Consider the following 25,528-nt stretch of genomic DNA (forward strand, 5'->3'; position numbering starts at 1 on the left):
AGGATAAACTCAATCTCCTGATCTCGTGATCTGCCCGTCTTGGCCTCCCAAAGTGCTGGGATTACAGGCGTGAGTCACCGCGCCCAGCCTATTTTCTTAATTAACTGAAATCCTCACAACCAGCCCATGAGGCAGCTCAGAAACCTTGCTCAGAGAAATAAGGAGGTGGGAATGGAGAGACTTCTGCCAGAGCAATGTCTTTGTACTCCTTCAGCGCCACATGCCGAAATCAAACAGCAAACTGTCATCAAAGAGTATCTTTAACAATCTATTAGCCAAGTCAATTAGTTACTCCTTTAATGTTTTGATAGTAAAATATTTGAAAGTGCTCAATCTGCTAAAAGATTTGTTACATGGGAAACATGGTTACCAATCACAGGGGGGTCATTATACCTATGACGAGGCAGTGCAGACGACTCGGGGGCTTGAGAGGTTGGCCTCTTCTTTGCTGAGGGAGGGAAGGGCTATTCACCAAGTAGATAACTGAAGTGTTCTACTTTCTCAAGAAGACTGATTTTAGGAAAGATGACTATGGAAGCTGAAGATGTAGGAACCAACTCCCTTAAACACCTTACTGCTCTTGTTTCTCTTGGAAAGCCTTTCTGTACTACCAGGGCTATATGTACTCTATCCTCAGATACCTGGTTAATCCCAGCCCTTCCCATTGCCCTTTTGCCAGGGCCTTCTTGGAATGCATACTCAGTGTTCCTCTAAATTATCCTTTCTGGTGCTTTTCTTGTCCTTAAGACACTTTGCAACCTTTTAAAACTTTGCTCTTCACAATTTAGGCAACTGAGTTCCTAAGATATTAAATGGCTCTCTCAGGCCATGACTTGAAACTGGAGAGCAGATTTTTATTATATTGATCAGCTCTTCTAATGATGTTCAGTCCTGGACTGGTTAATTTATGTTTTTTATTAGAGCATCGATGCATATTTTTGTCACTGCAAAACAGCAATAGTCACATTTTAAAAGGGAACAAACTGTGAGTAAAAGTGAGAGATGGCGGGGGGGCATTTCTGAAATCATTATGAATGTAGCTGCTATTTAGTACCTTATCAGCCAAGAAATGTATTTTTAAAAATTGTAATAAGGAAAACAGACTTTCCTATTTCTACCTTTGTAATTCTAGAACCATTTCAAAATTATATTGATAAAAAAAACTTATTTAAATTTCAGCAGCCTACATTCCTACTAGAAGACACGTATTTCTTGAAGGATACAAAAGCCATCTTGATGTATTAATTTATATATAGAAGGTTTCAGAGCTTGCTGATTGAATGATCTGTTGGAACATGACCATTTTTATTAAACTGTCATATTTTAACTTATCCAACAGTTACGTTTATAGTGTAAAATCTCATTGGGGATTTTTACATGTTTCCACAGGTGGAGTGGTAGAAAATTGATTGTTGTTGTTTCATTTGACAAATTCTTGGATCTTCATATATTTTCCTGCATTTACCCATCACTAGGAAATGGACTGCTGTTACTTGCCAGGCCTTTGCTGTGAGAAGGAAACAGAGTCCTTTTGAAAGCTCTGGGTGATGTTTGTGAATATTTAATGATGGAGAAGGTACAATGGCCTCATTTACAGTGATACATCAAAATTAATTTCATGGTATTTTGTTAAGGAAATACTCTTAACCAGATGCTTTCAAATAAAAATAAATTAGTTAGCAAAACTCTGACAAGAAATTTATCTAATTCTGCAAAGTCTTTGGATGCAAGATTTCCTTAACAAAAATAGAATCATTCATGCAAACATGATTGAGTTCAATTTATTTCTGTTGTTCAAAAGGAAACAGAAAAAAAGCATTTCTGTCTTCTGATGCTTCCAACTCAAACGGAAAGTCTTTAATTGAGTCTCATGTTTTTATTAGAAATATATTAAATGCAAAATTAAGTAGAAAGAGAGAGAACCACACAAACATAGAAGGATGTTAAGTACTTGGATTGGAAACACTGAGCAGATCCTTCAAGTACAACATCCATTTCTTGGGCCCAGAACAACATTGTATATTACTGAGTCACCCAACCCATCTCTAAAGGCAATCTCAGAGAAAAGAGCCTAGCTCCGTCTGAACTCACGGAACATTAATCCCTGCTGAGTAATAAACCTCACTGCGTGGTTCAGTAAACATATGGACTAAAAGTGGTTTCATGGATGAATTTCTTGTATACATTTTACTTTTTGCCATGTGATGTTTTAAAATCGTGTATACAGTCAAATTGATCAGTTTTCGAAATTATACCTGGATTTTCTTAAACTTAGATTCTAAAGAAATTTACTCACGCTTTCTTCTAGTATGGTTTCATATTTTGCACATTTGGAGTGTATTTTATGTACATAGTGAATCTGAGGTTACATTTTTCCAAATAGCTATCCAGTTTCATCCACTCCATTTATTAAAAAGAACATTTTTTTCATTGCTTTGAGACGGCACTTTAACTGCTTCTAAATTTCCACAAACAAGCTTGAGTCTGTTTCTGCATATTCTATGCTGTTTCTCTGGTATGTCTGTCTAGGTATGCTCTAGTACCACTGTTTTAATTATAGAGCCTTCATTGGATGGTTTCATGCTGGATGGGGCTAGTCCCCTCCCCACCTCTCTTTTTTTTTTTTCAAGGTGTTCTTAGATGTTTCTGCATGTTTCTATAGGAGGTTTCAATCCTAGGGGTAAAGTGTCAGAATTTCTGTACCAAACTCCCAAATAAATATATGTAAATGTATACATACAGAGCAAGACGAAGCAAATGTGGCAGAATGGTATCTAGTGATGACTCACTGAAGGGCATATGGGTGTTTATAGAATTCTTGCAACTTTTCTCTTGCTTTAAAAAATTTCAAAATAAAATGTTGGGAGAAAATCAAAGAAACAAGTTGGAGAAAAGTTAAAGTGGTTACCATTTATGCTTTGGAAGAGGGCAGACAGACATGGGAGTGGGAAAGTGGCTCTTCAGCGTGTACTTTAAAATAATATTTAGTCTGGGCATGGTGGCTCATGCCTGCAATCCCAGCACTTTGGGAGGCGTAGACGGATGGATCACCTGAGGTTAGGAGTTTGAGACTAGCCTGGCCAACACAGTGAAAACCTGTCTCTACTAAAAATACAAAATTAGCTGGGCGTGGTGGCATGCACCTGTAGTCCCAGCTACTCAGGAGGCTGAGGCAGGAGAATCGCTTGAACCCAGGAGGCAAAGGTTGAAGTGAGCCAAGATGGAGCCACTACACTCCAGCGTGGGTGACAGAGTGAGACTCCGTCTCAGAAAAAAATATATATATACATATATAAAAGAAATAATATTTTATTTTATTTTGAGCAATCTAAATGTATCAGTGATTCAAAGGAAAACAGAAATCAAGTGAAAATTAATATAATTACCTCAAAATATGGAAGCTATGAAATGAATTTCAGGCTAATGTCAAATTTGGCCAGTGTTAGAAATGGGAAATTTAAACGGTGTCATAAAATGCTTGAGGAATAACACACCCTGGGGCCTTTCACCGGACAGAGCGTGGTAGAAAGGAGAAGATCAGAAAGAATAACTAACGGGTACGAGGCTTAACACCTGGGTGATAAAACAATCTGTACAACAAACCCCCATGACACAAGTTTACCTATGTAACAAACCTGCGCTTGTGCCCCTGAACTTAAAATACAAGTTAAAAAAATAGAAATTCATGTACATAAGTTATAAGTTATAAAAATAAAATTCTTGAGGATGGATGAGCCAAGGGAGTTCTTCTGAGGGTCTGCCTCTCCCTGGTCCAGGGAGCCACTGGTTGAGAGGAGCTGGGAGCCGGGTGGCATCTCACTCCCAGAGGAGGCATCCCTGGAAACTTAGAGAACTTTTTCATCTAGAGATGACAATTCTGACTCCTTTTCCCACTTTCATCCTCTTCTTTCTCACTCTCTAGAGATTTCTGTATTTATTAAAGGCCAACCAACTTCCATTGGGTGGAGTCCTGTGTAACATGTGTCCTTGTGGTGGAGTTGACACATGCAGATGCACATTTGCACACTTCTGACATCACTTCTTCTCTCTGTGTTCCACTTTTCAAAGCAGACATTCTGAGGAGGAGAGGGGGCAAGAAATTCTTCCTAGTTGTCAAGCTATCTGGCACTACTCCTTTCCCTTAGCTAGACTTTTTCTTTTTTTTCTTTTCTCCCTGGAATCCTATTGTCTTGCTTCTTATTCTTCATCTGATTACAGCTCTCCTTCTTTCAGGTCTCAGGATAGACTTCACTTGTTCTGAAAATTTTGTCTATACGTTTCAAGACCTTGTTATCTGTTCTTTCTGGGTACTCCCATAGTCCTTGGGATAAGGAGAGCATAGGACATTTTGTGGTGTGTTGTAATAACCTAATGATGACCAACATTTACTAAGCACTCACTATATGCTCAGGGCTTAAAGTACTATTTGACTTCCACATCAATCCCATGAGGAGGAGACATTTTGACCTCTATTTTACAGAAGAGGAAAGTCGGCTTAGAGAAACGTAGTCACTTGTGGTGATGGGCAGTCTTTAGGGTGGCCTCCAATGATCCCCACCTTCTGGTATTCACAGTCTTGTGTAATCCCCTTCCCTTAAAAGTGGGGCTAGTAACTTTCTCCTCAATAGAATACAAAGGTTAAAGGTCACTTCTGTGATTTGATTATAGAGACTGTGACATGTATCTTGGTGGCAGATTCTCTCTAATGCTTTCTGAGCTTGTACCCTTTGATAAAACAAGATAGTATGTTGGAAAGGCTCATATGGCAAGGGACTGAGGGTGCCCTCTGGCTAACTGCAACTGAGGTCCTCAGTCCAACGACCCTCAAGAGTTGAATACTGTCAATAACTGCATGAGTAAACTCAGAAGTAGATGTCTCTGCTGTTGAAACTGCAGAGACACTACTCTTGTGTATGATTGTAGCTTTGTGAGAGACCTCGAGAAAGAGGGCTCAGTTGAGTTATGCCCAGATTCCTGACTCAGAAACTGTGAGATAATAAATTTGTGTTGTATTAAGCTGCTGCATTTTGGGGTAAAAGCAGGTAACTTTGGGTAACTGGTAGGTAACTTAGCAATAGATTGTTAGCAATAGACAACTAATACACTTGACTTAGATCCCACAGGTAGAAAGAGTACAGGGTTAAAGTCCGGGACCTCTGATTCCCTCAATGAATACTTACGTCATGCTTCCTGGCTACTTACCAATTATTATTTTTTTCATTTCAAACTTGTTCTAACTTTAATTCCTGACATTTAGCCTGAATCTGGTATTTTTTTGCGCCCTTGATAGTTATGGAACGATTGTGGGTCGTGGACAGTGGATCCATGAAACACAAAATATTGTATGGTAAATTAGCCAATCAAAGCAACATTTTTTTAACTTTGTATTTCTTAAAATTGAGAAAAGAGAGGCTGGGCGCGGTGGCTCATGCCTGTAAGTAATCCCAGCACTTTGGGAGGCACTTTGGGATCACGAGGTCAGGAGATCGAGACCACCATGGCTAACATGGTGAAACCCTGTCTCTACTAAAAATACAAAAAAAATCAGCCAGGCGTGGTGGCAGGTGCCTGTAGTCCCAGCTACTCGGGAGGCTGAGGCAGGAGAATGGCGTGAATCTGGGAGGTGGAGTTTCCAGTGAGCCGAGATCTCTCCACTGCACTCCAGCCTGGGCGACAGAGTGAAACTCCATCTCAAAAAAAAATAAATAAATAAAATTTAAAAATTAAAAAAGTAAAAAAATAAAATTGAGAAAAGGGAAGAGCTACACATAACACAATGCTTGGAACTATTTTGCACTTCTGCATGCTGACTGCTATGTTAGGTTGCATGGTTAATTTTAACATCTCTCTACATTAGAATGGGGATTGGGTACCAGACATGGGCCCTGATTTGAAATGAATTACTTTAAAAAACATTTGTTAAACACCCTGAAATTTCTGCCTATGTGCCAAGTCCTTGAAACACAAAGCTGGATAAAGCAGTGTAAGGGCAAGAACAAATACAAATAGTGACATCATTGCATGATGTGATAAGCGATTTAATTACAATTTGAACAAATTACTGTGGGAATAAAAGATAAACCAATAGTACAGTGGGTAACCTTCCTTCAGGTGTCTCCCTGTTTCTTTCTCTCTCATTTTCTCTGTCTACACACATGTGCACATTGACACATATATTGATATAGTTCTGGCTAATTCAGAAAATCATGAATGTTTACTCAAGAGAATTAAGATTTTACTCAATGATTTTAATTGTAAAGTGACTATGAGAAAAAGTTCAGGTGAAATGACTTGGCCAATCTGAAGTAGGTTGTTATCAATTTTAATGAATCATTGAGCAACCGGTTTCGAGACGACATTAAAAGAGATGACACGCAAATAAAAACCAGAGAACTGCCAATTGAAGGGAACAAGCAGAAAAGCAGTTTAAAGGGTTGTTCTTCTGACGTTCAAAGTAACTTTTGGTGATTTTTACACACAGAGAAAAAGATAATGTTTTTTCCCTACTTCAAGGCACTGCCATACAAAATAATCAAAAAGAAAAAGTATGACTTTCGGGTAGCCATTTTCTATACCTCGATCAGATTAAAGGTCTGATTTTCATCGGTTTACTTACAGTGAATTTGCACTGCTACATGGTATTGTTAGTCTATGTGGGGATACCATAAGGTGTCTCCCAAGAACTTAGGAATAATGAAAATAAAATTGTTCCCTCAGAGCTAAACTATGCACCAAACAAATAATAAATAAAAGTGGAGAATCACAGTTACCTTAAATAGACAAAAGAACTCCCAGACTGCAAGACTTGATTGTAACCAGCCTGAATGTATTAGAGTACTAAGGAAGAATATAGTCTCAACTGATGTCTGCACAGCCTTGGGAGGATAAGGGAAAAGAAAATCTCAAAGTAATATGGGCATGCCATTTAAGCATGGTCCTAGCTAGGGAGTAAGAGCAGCCTTTTGAGTAGGATGTGTCTGGCTCTTACACATCAGATTAATCTCCCAAATCCTTGTTGTGTGCTCTTTACATGGTCAGGAAGGAAATCTCCATTTGTGATCTGGCTTCCTGTATGGGTTAAGGTAAGTAAGGCAGATTTTGAGAAGAGACGACGGAAGAAAGTATCAGTTTGTTGAAGAAAGATAATATCAGTTTGTTGAAGAAAGAATAGAATGCACGGGCCAGGTGGAGTGGCTCATGCCTGTAATCCCAGCACTGTGGGAGGCCGAGGCGGGTGGATCATGAGGTTAGGAGATCGAGACCATCCTGGCCAAAATGGTGAAACCCCGTCTCTACTAAAAATACAAAAATTAGCTAGGTGTGGTGGCACGTGCCTGTAGTTCCGGCTACTCGGGAGGCCGAGGCAGGAGAATCGCTAGAACCTGGGAGGCGGAGGTTGCAGTGAGCAGAGATCGCCTCACTGCACTCCAGCCTGGCGTCAGAGCGAAGACTCCATCTCAAAGAAAAAAAAGAATAGAAAGCATGAATAGTGATTGCAGACATAAATTTCAGTAGTCCGCTGAAGAAATATTCCGTGATTTAATGTCAACTTTTTAATGTCACAATTTAGAGCAAACTTTTTCTCCCTTAGAATTTTAACATGCTTAATCCCCTTTCATCTTAAACAATAAAATAAAAGAACCATGCCACCTCCACTTTTTCCAACACCCCTTTCCTGAGTTCCAGCTAACACTGTGAAAGCAAGGTATATGTTTCTTAAGTATTCATCTAAGTTCTTGGATTTATTTACGAATTGTTTTCCCCTGGCATTAATAAGAGTATTGTTTGAGTTTTCCAGTGGTATTTCAGTTACACTCTGTTGTTTCAAAAGGAAGTTATTTGTCCAAGCTTGTCCAAGTCAATTTCAAGAGGCTCAGCCACCAAAAGGTTAATCAAAGAGGAAGCCAAGGTCGTCAGTGAAGCCTCACAAGAGGTAGGATCACATGGGTGAAGTGGGCACCCATGGGTCCTACCATCCTTGGCATCAGGTAAGTCTCCATTCTGGACCACCTTTGTCTGTCTGAACCATTCCTCTCAGATTTTAGAGTCAGGAAATTTCCTGAGTAGCTTAAGAGAAGAGCCAAAGTTTCCAAACTGTAGAAATAACCCAAATGCATGACTCTTTTTATTTCCATAAATTTGGCCAGAGACATGACAATTTGGGCAACTCTGTGCAGTATTTTACATTTAATGATTTTGATGACCCAAACTCTGCTAGGCAGAATAGTATAAGCATTTGTAATCCGTACTAAAATAATCCATTGGGTATAAAATCCAAATTTCAACATTGGATGAAATGGTGTGTTCTGGGCCTACCAAGATAGTTATTACACATATAAGAACTCAAAACACTAAAGCAACTGTAGAAACAATTGCTCTTCTCCTTGCTGTAAACATGAAAGTGAGAAGCAGCAAAGGACGATCAACACATTAACACCCTTTTCATATTTTTTGTGACAGCTACCTGGAAAGGGCAGGAAAGAAAAATGCAGATAAGAAAATTAAAGCCACAGACTCCTGGGGGACAAACAAGAGCCTTCTGATCCTAATTTGATCTGAAGTTCAGAATGAAGGGGATTTCTGTAGCAGTTTCTTTTGCATAGCAGAGCTCTGACTTTTCCAGCAACAGCGTGTCCCTGGAAGCTACACAAAGTCCTCTTTGATTGCCTGTGATCAAAGCCACGAAGGCTCTCCTGCAACATCTTAGCTTCAGAAAGCCAGGAAAATCAGAATGCTGAGAGATTAATAATTCCTAAACACATTTTTAAGGTGAGTGGTACTTCTAACAGAGCTTCATTATTACTAAAAATGATTTGTTTCTGACTCTCCTGTTGGGGAAAAAGTTAGCCTTAACTTTCCGATGAGCAAGTTGCATGTTATAGTAGATATTGAGCAATATAGTCAGTTGTTTTCCTCAGAATTTATGCAGCTGATCACATAGGGATAGGACTGGATGATAGAAAGCTCACTAGACTGGAAGTCAGGAGACTCAGCTTTGTCACCAATCAGATATAGCATCGTGGGCAGGTCTAATAGCCTTGGCCTCAGCATCTCCATCTGTGAAATGGACTGAAGGGCTTGAGCTCTCTGTAACCTCTTTGGGATGTGCTAGTTAAGGAGGCTCCCATTGGATTCCACATATCCTTGTTTATAGCCTTGACTGACCCTTCACAAGACTGCCAAATCCCAAGCTGCCTCCTCTTCTGTACCATTTCTGCCACTTTTGGGTCTTTATTAGCAGGAGAGTGCAGACACTTTAATATGAATTCACATGCAGCACTTGACTAAGGGTTATTTCTACCTCTTAAAAGGTGGCAAGCGAAAGCATACAACTTGATATATGGGGGTGGGAAGGATCACATTTTAAAGTCGGAAGAACTGCTTATATATTTCAACTATAAAATTTATTATCTGTGTGAATTTCATTAAATTATTTAACTTCGCTAAGTCTCAGTTTCTTATCTGTATAATAAAACATAGTCTACATGTTGCAGTGAAGTTAAAAAGAGTCTGTTTATGAAAAGCATAAATTTCTATTTAATATCAAAAGTACATAATCTAAGTTGTGAAGTCTTTACTATTTTTACTATTTATTTTTATTTATATATATATTCCATGAATATTACTAGTAGTTGTTATATAAGAGTATTAGTAGTAGTAGTTGTAGGGATAAGAACCAACAAATTGGCCGGGCGCGGTGGCTCAAGCCTGTAATCCCAGCACTTTGGGAGGCCGAGACGGGCGGATCACGAGGTCAGGAGATTGAGACCATCCTGGCTAACACGGTGAAACCCCGTCTCTACTAAAAAAAATACAAAAAGCTAGCCGGGCGAGGTGGCGGGCGTCTGTAGTCCCAGCTACTCGGGAGGCTGAGGCAGGAGAATGGCGTAAACCCGGAAGGCGGAGCGTGCAGTGAGCTGAGATCTGGCCACTGCACTCCAGCCCGGGCGACAGAGCGAGACTCCGTCTCAAAAAAAAAAAAAAAAAAAAGAACCAACAAATTATTTTTTAATGATGGCATTTCATATACAATGAGGAATCGGGGTAGAAGAATTAATTGAGGAGAGGGAAGCCTCTATTTGTGGTAATTAAAATATGTACAACCATACCTAAACTAGTCACCCTATTTTACTTCCTTCTGTCCCTTCCTTCCCTCCCTCCCTCCCTCCTTCCCTTCCTCCCTCCCTCGTTCCTTTATTCCTTCCTTTCTTGCTGTGTTGCTTTCTTTCTGAATATGCACCTACTCTACATTTGCAGACTCCAACTCTGGATCCATTCTAAGGGAAAGACAAGCCAACCACAGCATAGAAACATCACCCTGAGCCAGAACTCTGGGTCAACAGTGATGACAGGAGGCATCTGGTAGGAAGAAAAGATGTGGCAATTTTACTTGGAACTGCAAAGATTTGAGACTCAGAATCACGCTGACATTTGGGGACCTAGCAGGGGTGTATAGACAAAATGTGCCACTACATTTGTCTGGAATGACTGATTGCTGAGGCAGATTTTCTTGTAAAGGTAGGACACCAGGAAGTATGGTCCAATCTCTCCTTGATTTTCTGATGAGGGTCAATAGAGAGAGAGAAGGAGAGAGAAGAATGAGAGAAGCAAAATTTGGAGACTGTTGCAGAGTCAGCTCTCTTACAGATTCTCAGAAGAAAAAAGAAAACCTGTGATACTGATATAGCAAATAAGAGGTTTGATATATTATTAGATATCAAATTGATATATCTAATAAGATAGGTTCGATATTTTCACTCACGTCTGTGTGAAGAGACCACCAAACAGGCTTTGTGTGAACAATAAAGTTTTTTAATCACCTAGGTGCAGGCGGGCTGAGTCCGAAAAGAGAGTCAGCAAAGGGATATGGGGTGAGGCCGTTTTATAAGATTTGAGTGGGTAGTGGAAAATTACAGTCAAAGGGGGTTGTTCTCTGGTGGGCAGGGGTGGGGGTCATAAGGTACCCAGTGGGAGACCTGTTGAGCCAGGATGAGCCAGGAGAAGGAATTTCACAAGGTAATGTCATCAGTGAAGGCAGGGATCAGCCATTTTCACTTCTTTTGTGATTCTTCAGTTACTTCAGGCCATCTGGATGTATACGTGCAGGTCACAGGGATATGATGGCTTAGCTAGGGCTCAGAGGCCTGACAGATATAACATTTGGTTATATTTGATATATCTTATAATAGATATAATATATAATATATCTTATATTTGATAAATATATATAATATATTATATATCTTATAATATATATCTGATATATATTAGATAGGTTTTAAATATGATTAGTTGGCAAGAAAGCTGCCTCACACCACCTCTACTGCAGCCTTTTGCACATTTCTGGTCCTTAGCCTACCTCCATTTCATCTGGTAATAGTAATGGCGGGACTGGACCTTTTTTCCAGATCACCTTCCTTTAGCTGCCTCTTGGTGCCACTTTTCCCCTTCAAGGTTGCTCTTGCTGCTGAAGGTTTACCATGACTTTATCTCTGTGGATGGGAATGGGGAGTGAGCGTATGTTATTAAGGAGCCATCTCTTAATGATACAGTCCTGGGCCCAGGGAGAACTTGCAATTGCATGCTCCATAAGTCCTTCTTTATTCCTTCCATGCACACAGCAGCTCTGCTAATGCCTCTCAGCCTGACACACCCAGTCAATCTGTTACAGGCAAGATGGTTTTTACTACAATGGGAGGGAATCTGCATATGTCCTGGTGGATACTGGTGCATCTGATTTTTACATAGGTTGCAAGTAATTTGACCAGTTTGTTAACGACCTTTTAATGTGCATTTGCATTATGATTGTTCCCATTATTTGCCATTCTAATTCCACTTATGGGGGTTTTCTTTTGAGAAGCTAGCTGTCTTTCCTACCTGCCTGTAACACATTCACAAAGTTAATGAGGACATGTGTGCGTGGCAGTGGGTGTCACCATTTTAATTGCTTCCAAATATGGTTAGCATATGTTGTCTCAGTATAGAAAATCTGAATTAAAATGCTAAGCCTTTTTAGTACTGGCAAGAGATAACAGTCTCTAGAGCTAGGGCTCTTCTGAGAAATTCATGATGTTTCCCTAGGGTTCAAGAAGAAGCTGGTTTTTCTGAAACAACTCTATTATCCTTTTGATGTCCTTGGACTTTTAACGTTTCTGTAGATAGTGATCTGGTAACTTCCATGAGATAAGGGCAGAGCTACAATGGGCTGGGACTTGCTTTCATTAGTATGTGCCTAAGCACTTGGTCCAGGAATAATATCCTTAACACTAGCTTTCCTGTTCAGTCATTTTATCCCTAATTTAACTATTTATAAGAACAAGGAACTTAATTTTGTTGAAGTCCTACCAAAAATTTTGCGTATTCTTTGGTTATATGCTGTAAGCATGAAGGATGTGTGAAATTTCTCGAAAGAGAAAGTCTGTTTCTTCTTTGCAAGAAGCTTACTATTTCTTGGATGAGACCAAATGGCCAGAAAAAGGAGCTTAACAATATTGTACAAAGTAAATTCAAAGAAAAAATATGGCCAAGCACAGTGGCTCACAACTGTAATATCAGCACTTTGAGAGGCTGAGGTGGGAGGATCACTGGAGGCCGGGGGTTTGAGACCAGCCTGAGTAAAATACTGAGACTCATATGTCTACAAAAAAATCTTAAAAAATAAAATATTAGTGAGTGTGGTGGCATGTACCTGTAGTGCCAGCTTCTTGGGAGGCCGAGGCAGGAGGATTGCTTGAGCCCAGGAGTTCAAGGCTACAATGAGCTAGGATCGTGCCGCTGCACTCCAACTTTGGGTGACAGAGTGAGACCCTGCCTCCAAAAAAATAAAACGTGTATATGGGTAATGCATCTGTTATTGAACGGTACCAGGAAAGGAGATTTCTTAAATGATTGGAGAAGGTGGGAGTGGAGAACTCTGCTTAGAAATGCCAGACAAGTTCAGATTTGATATGACAGGCTGCTCTAGATCCTATTTGGAGAACCTGCAAAATAATACGCACAGTACCCTATGCTCTTGTCAGATGATAACATGCCAGAGGCAAGAGCTCTTTTTCAGGTGAGAGCGTGCATGTGTGTGTGTTTTGAGTTTGCAAGCTGTCTTACTTCATCCATGTTTAGTGGAAAAGAATATTGGCCCATTGCATAATAACAATTATTAATAGTTAATAGCAATTTTGTAAAATACATTGTCTAGTGCAATGTAACAAAGGATATTCTCTTCTTCATGTATAATAAAATATACTTTGATTGAGAAGCAAGCCCTTCATCTGCATTATACAAATAGATAAGAGGTAATTAATGGGAAGATTTTCTTTTTTCTCTCTAGGAAAATCAATCACGTACTTGGCTTCCTTGGCTGCCTGTCAAGAAAACATCTCAACTCTCCAGGCACTGAAATATCTTAGAGGCAAATTGAATGCTCAAGACATGAAGCCTGTGACGAAATCAGTACTGGACTCTCCGCAGATGGGACCAGTGTAGCAAAGTCCTCTGGCATAGATGGGCTTTTTATTACTGTTAGCTACCATCAAATTGTTCCTGTGAAACCAGAGAAAATTTTACCAACTCCCTTTAGGTCAAGAAAGAGAAATGGGAACAAAAGTAGAAAATAAATCATTCATTCTGTTCTAGAGTATAAAAGCAGATATTGACAGGCTATTTTTAAAAGAGTTACCTTTAAAATCATCCTTTTGCTTTATTAAAGAAAGCAGTCTTTGATTTCATGTACAGGTGTATGAAATATTTTTAGGTAAACAGTACAAAGATCTAAGGGAAAAGTCTGTGTGCCTCAGAAGAGGGAATGGTGTGTGTGATTGGATTATTGGATGTTCTGTGCCCTTCTATAGTTATGTAGATCATATGTACATTGAGCAAAACCTATCTGGATCAGAACATATGGAAATCTCCATGAACCAGTAAGAGGTATGGGGATCCTTTTTCTTAAGGAGAAAAATCCTTCAAAGTTAGGTACCCTTTGCTAGGCAGGCAGACTCGTTACCAAAACTGCAGTATGCAGAGAAGTCTTGGGTGTTTGAAAACTGGCTTTGATAGGATGACAACTCTGTGTGTAAATTAGTCTGCATAGTAAAATATTCTAATTTCTCCTGCATAGTAAAATACCAATCAGCAACAAAGACAGATTACAGCCGGAACAAATGCACTTAGTACACTTGGATTTTTCCATACTAATGAAGTTAAACAGAAAAATAAATAAATACAGCAATAGGAAAGTCCAAAATAACTCATGTGTGGCTTTGTTATGTACTTGGAGATAGATGCTTACACATATGTGTCATGCCTACAGAGACTGAGGTCCTAGGCAGGAGACAGAGAATACGGAAGGAAAAACTAAACTTCCTATAGAAAATGCATGTAAAACAGGTTTCAGAGCCAAATAATCACGTGTTCAAATCCTGTTGCCTACTATTTAGTTGAGTTACACAGTATTTCAGATCGTGAAACCATAATTTTCTCTCTTACGAAATGGGGAGTAATCCTCACCCTGTGGGATTCTGTGAGGAATAAATGCAAAAGCACACATCTGACACAGAGGACTGTGATTGTCATTTCAATGTATCAGCTTGACTAGGTGACAGTATCCAGTCATTCAATTAAGCACCAAGCTGGGTGTTACTGGCAAGGTTGCTGAAATACTGTATAACTCAACTAAATAGTAGGAAACAGGATTTGAACACGTGATTATTTGGCTCTGAAACCTGTTTTATATGCATTTTCTATAGGAAGTTTAGTTTTTCCTTCCATATTCTTGGTCTCCTGCCTGGGACCTCAGTCTCTGTAGGCATGACACATATGTGTAAGCATCTATCTCCAAGTACATAACAAAGCCACACATGAGTTATTTTGGAGTTTCCTATTGCTGTATTTATTTATTTTTCTGTTTAACTTCATTAGTATGGAAAAATCCAAGTGTACTAAGTGCATTTGTTCCAGCTGTAATCTGTCTTTGTTGTTGATTGGTATTTTACTATGCAGGAGAGATTGTTAGCATCTGCAATCTGTTCACTTTCAGTAAAGCAGATTATTTTCCATAATCTGGGTGGGCCTGATCAAACCAGTTGAAAGGATGTAAGGGTAGAACTGAGGTGTACCTGGGGGACAGGAAATTCTCCCCATGGACTGCAGCATCAGCTTCAGCCTGGGAGTCTCCATTCTCTCCTTCTTGATGGCCTGCCCTATAGATTTTAGACTTATCTAGTCTCCACAGTCATGTAAGCCAATTCTTTGTACTCTGTCTATATGTCTAAATCTATCTATCTAGCTACCTAGCTAGCTATTATCTATCTATCTATCTATCTATCTATCCTAGTTATATGTTTCTTTCATGAAATGCTGACTAATACAAGTAAGAATCCTAAAATATTATTTTCCATATAATCCAAATATGAAGGTTCATATCTGAGTACACCAATTCTATATTTCTATCACATTGTAGTGGTGGATAAAAATAAATATTTGTTTTCTGCTCATCTCCTTTAAACTAGAGAAGAAAGAAAGGGTGCCTGGAAGTTCTCAAGTCTTTTCCTGTTAGTATATTAGTATGGATTCACTGATTTGAAGCATAATCATCCTACACTTAGATAGCCTAGCCTTGAGGAAATCAGGCACAAGGCAGTTTAATTGCCCTGGTTGAGAAGGGAAAGGGAGAACTTAGGGTAAGAACATCAGCATCAACATTAACATGGGACATCATTTACCATGTGCCAGGCACTGTTCTTAACAGTTAACTAACAGGCATTCACTTATTTCCTGTTCATGGTGACCCTAAGAGGTGAATACCACTATCATTCTCACATTCCAGGTGGGGAATCTGAGGCATGAGGTTTAAATTGCTTGTCCTGGAATGTGGTAAAGTCATAGTGGCCACAGCAAGAACATGGCTCCAGAAAGCAATGTGTCTGTAGAGTGGAAGCTCCTTTGGGTGCCTCTTTACCTGGAGAGACAGGAGGCAGGTGGAAGAATGTAATCCCATAGAGCAAGGAGCATCCACAGGAGCCCTCTGATATGGAATGAGAACTAGAGGAGAAATAAAAAAAATAGGGAGAACTAAGGGCAAGGAATATGAAAACAGGACTGTTAGATAAAATGTCAGTTTAGGGACAATGTCTTGGTCTTTCTGGTCTCCAGAATTTAACTCAGTGCCTGGAAAGTAGAATATATCCCAAAAATCTGTCATGAATTAAGTAAAAAAGTTAGGATAACATTTTACTAGGAGCTGGCCTAGATACTAGGGTTATAAGAGAAATGCAAAGCATATTTTTACTGTCTGCGATTGAGGCCATGGTTATTAAGGTAATCTGGCTTACAAAAACCTCTTAAAGACAAAAAAAAACATTTTTGAGTTCTTTAAGTGGATGCCTCAAGGAACATTTAGGGAAAATTTTATTATGAGCATATGATACTTAAAATAAATGAGAAAATTCTATCATATTTGTACCTTTTAGTTTGCCACTTGAAATACAAACCAGTGGCCGGGCTCGGTGGCTCACACCTGTAATCCCAGCAGTTTGGGAGGCTGAGGTGGGCGGATCACCTGAGGTCAGGAATTTGAGACCAGCCTGGCCAACATGGTGGAACCCCATGTCTACTAAAAAAAAATACAAAAATCAGCCAGGCGTGGTGGCGGGCACCTGTAATCCCAGCTACTCGGGAGGCTGAGGCAGGAGAATCACTTGAAGCTGGGAGGCGGAGGTTGCCGTGAGCCCAGATTGCACCATTGCACTCCAGCCTGGGCAACAAGAGTGAGACCCCATCTCAAAAATAAATAAATAAATAAATAAATAAATTTTAAAAAAGAAATACAAATCAGTGACTGAAATGGATATATCCCAACCAGGGACTGTTCCAATATCACATTTAAAAGGGGTTGGTGGTCTCATTTCAATTCCCGTCACATACACTGTTCCAATTGGTAAATCCCTGCAGACAAAGCAGAAACTCAAAAATCACGGTAGAAGGTTTCTTTCAACTTCTCAGATTAACTATTTTGGTAAACAGCATATATTTTCCTCACATAGTGCTAATGTTATAATGGTCAACCTCCAGATTTAAGTGCATCGATTAACTAAACTACACTACTTCTGTGAATAAAAGATGTTTGTTTTACTAAATTTGCCAATTTAATTAACGAACACAATTTCTTATATATAGAAAATTTGAAACATAAATAGTGATTACTTCTATGACTAATTTTTTTCCTAATAAATTCCTGCTTAAAAGATTGTCGGCATGAGGATAGCATTATTTTTTAAGTTCTTTCTCAAAGAAGCCAGTCAATCAAGAGCTTCTTGAGTGTGTACCAGATAATCATTTTTTTTCCCCAGAGGACTTAACTTTAAGCAAGATTTTTCAACTTCTGCATTAGTGATATTTTGGGTTGAATAATTTTATGCTGTGGAAGATAGTCCTATGTTTTTGAATTTTTAGCAACATTCCTGACCTCTACCCATTAATGCCAATACTACCCCTCCCTCATTTGTAATCTTAAGTGTGTCCAGACATTTCCATATCCCTAATTGGCAAAATTATTCCCAGTTGAGGGAAGCTGCTTTATATTCTTGAAATAGATTGCACTGGACGGTGTAGGCTATCTATGACAAGTGTTTCTCAGATCTTAGCTTCAGATGATAGAAATTTATCTTTTGCTCTAATCAGAGAACAGTGAAGGTCATGAAGGTGGGAAGGAGTAGCATGCTCCACGTTAGAGATCTTCCACCTTTCACCTGCTAGAGTCACATTCCATTGGCCAGAATTTAATCATCCATGCCCACCTAAATGCAAGGAAAGCTGTGAAATATATTCTGATTGCATGCCAAAGAGGGAAAAGAACTAAGATTTGGGAAATAACATCAAGTCTCTGTTACAGGGTGTACTAGTCTGTTCTCACGCTGTTAATAAAGATACACTCGAGAATGGGCAATTTATAAAGGAAAGAGGTTTAATGGACTCACAGTTCCACATGGATGGGGAGGCCTCACGATCATGGCAGAAGGTGAATGAGGAGCAAAGTCACGTCTTCCATGGTGGCGGGTAAGAGAGCTTGTATAGAGTAGAGGAACTCTCCTTTATAAAACCGTACGATCTTATGAGACTTATTGACTATCATGAGAACAGCATGGGAAAGACCTGCCCCCATGATTCAATTATTTCCATCACATCCCTCCCACGACACATGGAAATTATGGGAGCTGCAATTCAGGATGAGATTTGGGTGTGCACACAACCAAACCATATCACTGGGATTACAACAAAATAAGGTCAAGTCATGACAAACAGCTTATTTTGATGGTGTTGGAAGGGATTGCCACAAAACATCATTAAACTTATTCACTTCCAGTCAAAGAAGCCTGTGTTTGCTTACATAGTCCTAGAACACTGAGCCAAATTATGAAAGGACAATCCCAAAGCCTCTTCTTCGGTCATTAGTGTGCGTTTAGTGAGATAATGCACCCTCTTCTAGTCCAACATTCTCTTCAGGTTCTGCAAGCCTGTCTCAGAGCTATCAAGGAGGCAGCAAAAGGGATGCCTTTGATCTGCTGTTTCTGGATTCACAAGGAGCTCAGAAAAACAACCAGGACACAGAACAGAACAAAACATGGAGCTCTAATTTAGGGGTTTCAGCTAAGGGAGCCACTCAGCATCAGCACTGGGAGGGAGGTAGGTAAGTCCCGATTCAGTTTCTGGCTTCAGAAGCTCCCCTCTGTGAGATCTTCAGAAATCTTCTTAACTGGAAAACAGCTTCAGTTCCCTCATTTTCTAATGCTATGTTTTCAAGGTTGTTGTTAAGATTAAACGAATGTATATAAAGCAACTGGTGAACAGAGTGCCTGGCACAGCAGTATTTACTTACGTACTTCTTAAGTCTTTGGAATCATAGATACTATTGGCAGACTGACAGATGTATAGACATGATCCGAAAGAGAATGGAAAGAAGATGTGGAGAGGGAGAACAGAAGTCAGAAACCAGAACAAAGGAAGACAATAGAGACACTGTAACGTTACTAGAGAGTTATAGAATATTGGGTTTAATTTTAGGTAGAATGCATTTCATTAACTCTTTCTGGTTTTTCTTTGATTTGTCCATTATACAAAGCTGACCTCTCTTCCCTCTGCTGTCTATTCTTCTCCTCCCTGGAAGGTAGACAGTGACAGATGCTAAGATTGATTTGTCCTAGACTATCTCAATAAGGACATTTTCTCTACAGAATTTTCTAATTCCAGTGAGCCCCAAACCATAATTTTGAGCAGCTGTTCAAACCTTTTTGTAATGATAATAATAAAGAGTGCTACCATTTATTGGTTGTCCATAAAATAATCTTTATTCTGTGTCTGTTCTAGTTCTTACAGCTTCCTTTATGAGAAAGATTTCTTCTTCTGTTTATAGGTGAGAGATCTGAGACCTAAGAGATTAAGTGATTGGCCTGTGTCCAAGGTCCTGAGATTTGAATCCACTTTTTCTGACTCCAAAGCCTGATCTGTTTCCTCCTAACATGTTGCCTGCCTACTCTAAGCGTATACAGTGTTGGGAATGTATGACACTGTTCTAGAGCCTCATCCTCTTTCCACCTCTGACATCCTCTTGTTTGTGGCCTGGTTGCCAGATTATTTGCGCTGGGAAACCCTCATCGGCGGAGACAAAGTGGCAAGAGAATAAAGGTGGCAATTTCCGGGGGACCTCATTGCACATCAGACACAAAGTGTGACTCAGGCATGTGCCCCAACATAAAAGCCAAGAAAATGCCAGGCCTTTAAACAAGAAACACTGGATGTTTTCTGCAACTTAAATACAAGTAAGCTTGGGGGGTAGGGAGGGAAATTGTTGTATTTGAAGCTAACAGTGTTTTGAAACTTTCCCATTTCGCCATTAATGGTGGCACATAATCAAATTAGCCTTTAAGAGCAATCATCACTCCATGGGTGGCACCGTGGTATGCAAAGATGCCTCAGAGATTTTAATTCTCTCTAACAGCTTTCCACAATAAAACAGCGACCGAATTTGAAAGTCATTGAGAGTAATCCTAGTAGGTCTTGTTCATACACGGCCTTGCAGAGGCATCTCAAGAGCTAGTGGCTTAGATTGAGTCACTTTATACAGTTAAAGCTGTAGATACAAGCACAGACAGAAAACTGTACCTCTGTACACCTGTAGATGTCTGTCAGTGGTTCACAGTTCATACAACGCCAAGATTCAAATTTCTCTTGGAAGGGCTTTTAGTAATTCAGATGAAAAAAACTTTCCAGACAGATTCCAAGGGATTATGTTTGGGGACTACAAAGGTGGAATTTCCAAAATTTTGTGGGCTTACTTTTTTAGTTTTACAACAACACCTACCTTTCCTGTGTGACACTTGCTGATTACAAGGGCAATACCCTGTCCTCGATAATCTACTGTGGGCTTGCTGTTGATGATGATAAATTTCACCATGAAACCTGTGACTTAACCAAGTTGTCAGAAACTACTAATTTCCCTGATAAGCACTTTGACAAGCTGGTAAATGCCCCTTGGAGACACAGTGCCCCTGTTGCCTGCACACTTTGGACCCTTTCCATTAGCTTCTGACCCATTGCACTTGCACTCAGCACATACTCTGATGTGAACTTCCAGCTCAGAAACCAGGTTCTTGAACTCATGAGCGCATTCAGCGTCCCTTGCTATCACAACCAGCTTGACAGAAAGACCATGGGCCAAGCGCAGCAGAGTTCCTGCAGCACAATACCCTCGCTCTCTCTGAGGTACTGAAAACAGGCCTGCCATTTAGCCTAAGTGGAAATCTAATTAACATGTTGAAGAAATAGATCAAATATTACTGTATAACTTTCAACAAGAAAACCAGTTCTGAAACGAAAAAAAGCAAATCATGCTATATATTAAGATAAATATTTATTTAGAAAAAGTTCTTATATTTCACAAGTATTCAGTGCGTGTGAAATTCAATTGTCTTTTAAATCAGATTCTATTTATGCCTTTACAATTACAGTTAGAATTTTAGAAATGTTTCTTTCTTCTCTTTCTTTCTTTCTTTCTCTTTCTTTTCCCTTTCTTCCTTCTTTCCTTTCTTTCTTTCTCTCTCTTTCTTTCTCTTTCTTTTCTCCTTCCTTCCTTTCTTTCTTTCTTTTTCTTTCTTTTCTCCTTCCTTCCTTCCCTTCCCTTCCCTCCCTTCCCTTCCCTTCCCTTCCCTTCCCTTCCCTTCCCTTCCTTCCTTCCTTCCTTCCTTCCTTCCTTCCTCCTTCCTTCCTTCTTTCTTTCTTCTTTCTTTCTTTTCTTTTTGAGATGGAGTCTCGCTCTGTCACCTAGACTGGAGTACAGTGGCCCGATCTCAGCTCACTGCAAGCTCCACCTCTCGTGTTCATGCCATTCTCCTGCCTCAGCCTCCCCAGTAGCTGGTACTACAGGCACCCGCCACCACGCCCAGCTAATTTTTTGTATTTTTAGTAGAGATGGGGTTTCACCATGTTAGCCAGGATGGTCTCGATCTCCTGACCTCGTGATCCACTCGCCTCAGCCTCCAAAGTGCTGGGACTACAGGTGTGAGTCACTGCACCCAGCCTCTCTCTTTCTTTTTTTTTTTTAGATAGAATTTCATTCTTATTGCCCAGGCTGGAGTGCAATGGCGCAATCTCAGCTCACTGCAACCTCCGCCTACCAGGTTCAATCAATTCTCCTGCCCCAGCCTCCTGTCCCAGCCTCCCAGCTGGAATTACAGGTGCCTGCTACCACACCTGGCTAATTTTTGTATTTTTAGTAGAGATGGGGTTTCACCGTGTTGGCCAGTCTGGTCTCGGACTTCTGACCTCAGGTGAGCCACTTGCCTCCCAAGTGCTGGGATTCTAGGCATGAGCCACAGCTCCCAGCAAGAAATGTTTCTATTACACAAAATAAAGTAAAGCTATGCAGTACAATATTTTTTCCATATGGCAATGTTTGAAACATGGAGATTTTCAATGTTCACAGTTTCCTTCATGCAATGCTGTATCCTAGTTCAGGGGACATGGTTTCTCTAGTTAACAGATATTCTGTCTTTGGAAATGATAGATCTAAATGTCAGTCTTCATGTCTTTCCAGGAGGGCATCATCATCGTAAGGTGCCATGTGAATAACATTCTGAGATCACCTGAAAGACTAACTTAAAAATCAGACATGCTAAGTTTTAAAACCACAGCATTTTCTCTCATTTTAAAAATGATTACTTTATCATAAAAGAAGCACTAGGTTCACTGTTTCATTCTGCAAATTGTGAGGAATTACATTTGAAGGTAAGTAGGCCACTTACAACTTATTCATCCTAGTCTTCAATTATTACAGCTATTTAAGTGATAATTGCTATTCTAATTTCACTAGAATTCCAACTATAATAGGAAAAGAGGTAAATAACTTTTCAGGGGCTCATGCTTGCATTTCTTTGATTATACAAGAGAAAAGAAGACAATATGTGAGTTTCTCTTCACTCACTTTTGGCAACTTCCATCTGTGCATTAAGAATTCTAGAGCTGTAGTACCAGGAGGACAGGACCACCCTGCATTTAAATTGGGAGCCTCTACAAAGTCACCTTTAGACTGCAGAGTCGTGTTTTTCTCATCCAATCAGTCAGCCCTAATTTTCTTTCAGTGTCATTTGTTTTCATTTCAAAATGAATAAATTCCTGTCAACGTGTTCAATGTAGTACTTGAAATGAAATGCTGGATATGTCACACAGACAGCTGAGATTATCTTTTGAAGTTCTAAGATTCTGATTAATGAGAAAACGATGTAACACCAGATTCTTCTCCCATTCCTCCAGGTTTCTAGCTTGAAATTTCCCTTCTGAAAGTAAGCCAACTTTTCTCCTCCAGCATAGTGCCAGGTTTCTGTCTGCTAAGGGGACTGATATGATTTGGCTCTGTGTCCCCACCTAAATCTCATCTTGAATTGTAATCCCTATTTGTCGAGGGAGGGATCTGGTGGGAAGTGACTGGATCATGGCGATGGTTTCCCCCATGCTGTTCTTATGATAATGAAGGAGTTTTCACAAGATCTGATGGTTTTATAAGTGTTTGGTGGTTCCTCCTGCATTCATTCTCCTTCCTGCTCCCTTGTGAAGAAGATGCCTGCTTCCCCTTTGCCTTCTGCCATGATTGTAAGTTTCCTGAGGCTTCCCCAGCCGTACAAAATTGTGAGTTCATTAAACCTTTTTTATTTATAAATTACCCCATCTCAGGCATTCTTTACGTGAAAACAGACTACTATAGGGACTAAGTGTCATAAGAAGGCATAAAGCTTTCAGAGTATTGCAGCTCTGTCCAACGGTGGTCAAATTATTTGAGGAGTGGGTGGGCTGGGGTTAGTATTCGAGTTTACATCCTGGTCCTGTCTTTTGACTTTTGTCCTTCCCTTTCTCCTGTCCTCAGAGTCTCAGAGCCAGGAGGGTGGCTGACTCTGATGATAGAACGAGAACCAAATATGCTCCTGCTGCTCCAGTGGAGTGGTCTTCACGTGATCGAGATTCTAAGCTCTCAAACCAAGGCAAGAATAAGGAAACTGGAACAGGAGGGCACGCCGGGCTCCAGCCTCCCATGACAGTGAAACATTGCCTTAGAATGACTGTTGTTAATACAATTGAGTAAATAGAACACGTAATCTTGTGATTAAGTTATGCACAATTTGATTTAAATTTAGTTTCTGGCAGTTGCTAGGTTTCACTCTGGCATACTCTCTCGGTGTGGAAGCTGCTGATTCAGAAAGAGATGTTCCAAAGCTCATGTATTTCCTGGACACATCTAAGTACTGAATAAAATGCTGGTTAAATAAACGAATTAATTTTCCAAGAAAGACATCAATTACTTTTAGATTCTTTTGCTTTCTTAAACAGATGTGTACACATTCAGAAACATAATTGGAGGGGGGACAGAATGGGGGAAAATATGGAACTGCTGGGAGCTCAGCCAGAGACTGAAGATGATGCAGACATGTATTGAGAGGACTACATTGGGTGTCTGGAAACTGAAAGAACAAGACACTTGGATTCCTATTTTTTCACAAGTTGGTAGGATGGGGACAGAAGAATGGGTGGTGAAAACATTATCTAGAATTAAGTACTACTTTCAGTTTACTACTGCCACAGAAAACACTTTATTTTTCCATGGATGTTCAGAAACCTTTATTTATTTCCTCCCTTAGCAGTATGGATTGTGTAGGACAGCACCATACTAATTTCATACAGCTGCTGGGACTGTCTCTAGGCAGAGCAGTGTGGATTTTGTAGGACAGCACCATACTAATTTCATGCAGCTGCTGGGACTGTCTCTAGGCAGAGTTAATTAGTGTTAGTTAACAGCGTTAGAGTACCCACATCCATAAAAAAGTAATTTCCCTATTGCAAAGTCATCTAAAATTTTGCGTCAACTCAGACTTTCCTATTTCCCCTGAATGTCACTCAAAGGAAACACCACTAACAAAAAGCTAATTAACCTCCATAGAAATAATTTTTAAATCCAAAGTTTGATGTCCAAATTCCCCTAGGCAAGGTCAATAGTGAAGCCACACAATCAATGCTGATGGCTGTGTCTTCATAAACAAATAACCACATCATAAGATCATAAGATAACTGATTTCTAGATACTTACACAGTAGCAGAAATCAGAAAGATACCTGCTCCCCACAAAAGCATCAGAACTAAAAGCATTGTGAACTCCCTTTTGTCAGTTTGGATGCAAAAATTAAATATATTATAAACGTGAATAAACTTCACTTTATCTTTAATATGCTAGATACTGGAACTTAGAGATATTAAAATAGTGAATTCAGAAAACTTAGGACTTTCAGTCTTCAATTCCCAGACTGTTTATAAAATGCATTCCAAGCCCTTTTAGACATTTTACACATTATTATTGACTTGAAAATATAAATCTAACAGGTTGAAATAAAACATGATTTTCAAATGCAGAAAAAATAGTGAAATGTATTTCCTTTGAAAGATCAAGACTTCTTTGCATTTCTGCCTCCCTTCTTATAGCTCCTGCCTCTGGCAGAGCCATATGCTCTTAGAAGAACAGAGGAATATGCTAATATAGTACCAAGAAGTCAAAGACCTTTATTTATTTCTAAGTTACTTGAGCACTTTGCACACACCACACTTGAGTGTGCAGGATTTTTGTCCCTCCTACTTTTATTTTATAATAAAATCAAATATGTCTCTTTTTTTCTGCTTGCTTTAATGAGTAGAGATTACACTTTCAAGTAATGAGAAAGGCTCATTTCTTCACTCTGCAATTTCCTTCTAATCTTTTTTCTTTTTATTTTTCCACCTTGAGAGGTCTCCTTGCTACCTTATACCCTAATGGATTCCTCAGCGCTCCACAGACATGGCTACAGATGCATTTAAGTTATTGCGTTCCTTCTGTCTTCTGTCATTCAGCTGCAAACTCTGTAAAATTCTTTTCTTTCTAGCCCTAAAATGGCTACTTAAGATCGCTTTTCCCAGTAGTTACGGAGAGGGCCTTTAGGGAAAGAGATGCTCTTCGGCTGGCCCTGAACCA

The 25,528-nt window shown here is 39.7% G+C and overlaps 1 protein-coding gene and 1 long non-coding RNA gene across 2 annotated transcripts in view; one reads left to right on the plus strand and one right to left on the minus strand.

Moving 5' to 3' along the window:
- GRIK1 (glutamate ionotropic receptor kainate type subunit 1) overlaps positions 1-25,528 on the minus strand; it is a 391,857-nt gene that overhangs the window by 181,140 nt on the left and 185,189 nt on the right. The gene's annotated exons all lie outside the window — the stretch shown is intronic.
- On the plus strand, positions 7,808-23,826 carry LOC117095659. The gene is made up of 5 exons (XR_004442127.1): positions 7,808-7,933; positions 8,461-8,769; positions 18,493-18,672; positions 19,354-19,399; positions 23,402-23,826. It is a non-coding gene; the product is annotated as an uncharacterized LOC117095659 (long non-coding RNA).

The sequence above is a fragment of the Trachypithecus francoisi genome, unplaced genomic scaffold (genome assembly GCF_009764315.1).
Source record: "Trachypithecus francoisi isolate TF-2019V2 unplaced genomic scaffold, Tfra_2.0 Lachesis_group14, whole genome shotgun sequence".
In the NCBI taxonomy this organism is placed as follows: Eukaryota; Metazoa; Chordata; class Mammalia; order Primates; family Cercopithecidae; genus Trachypithecus; species Trachypithecus francoisi.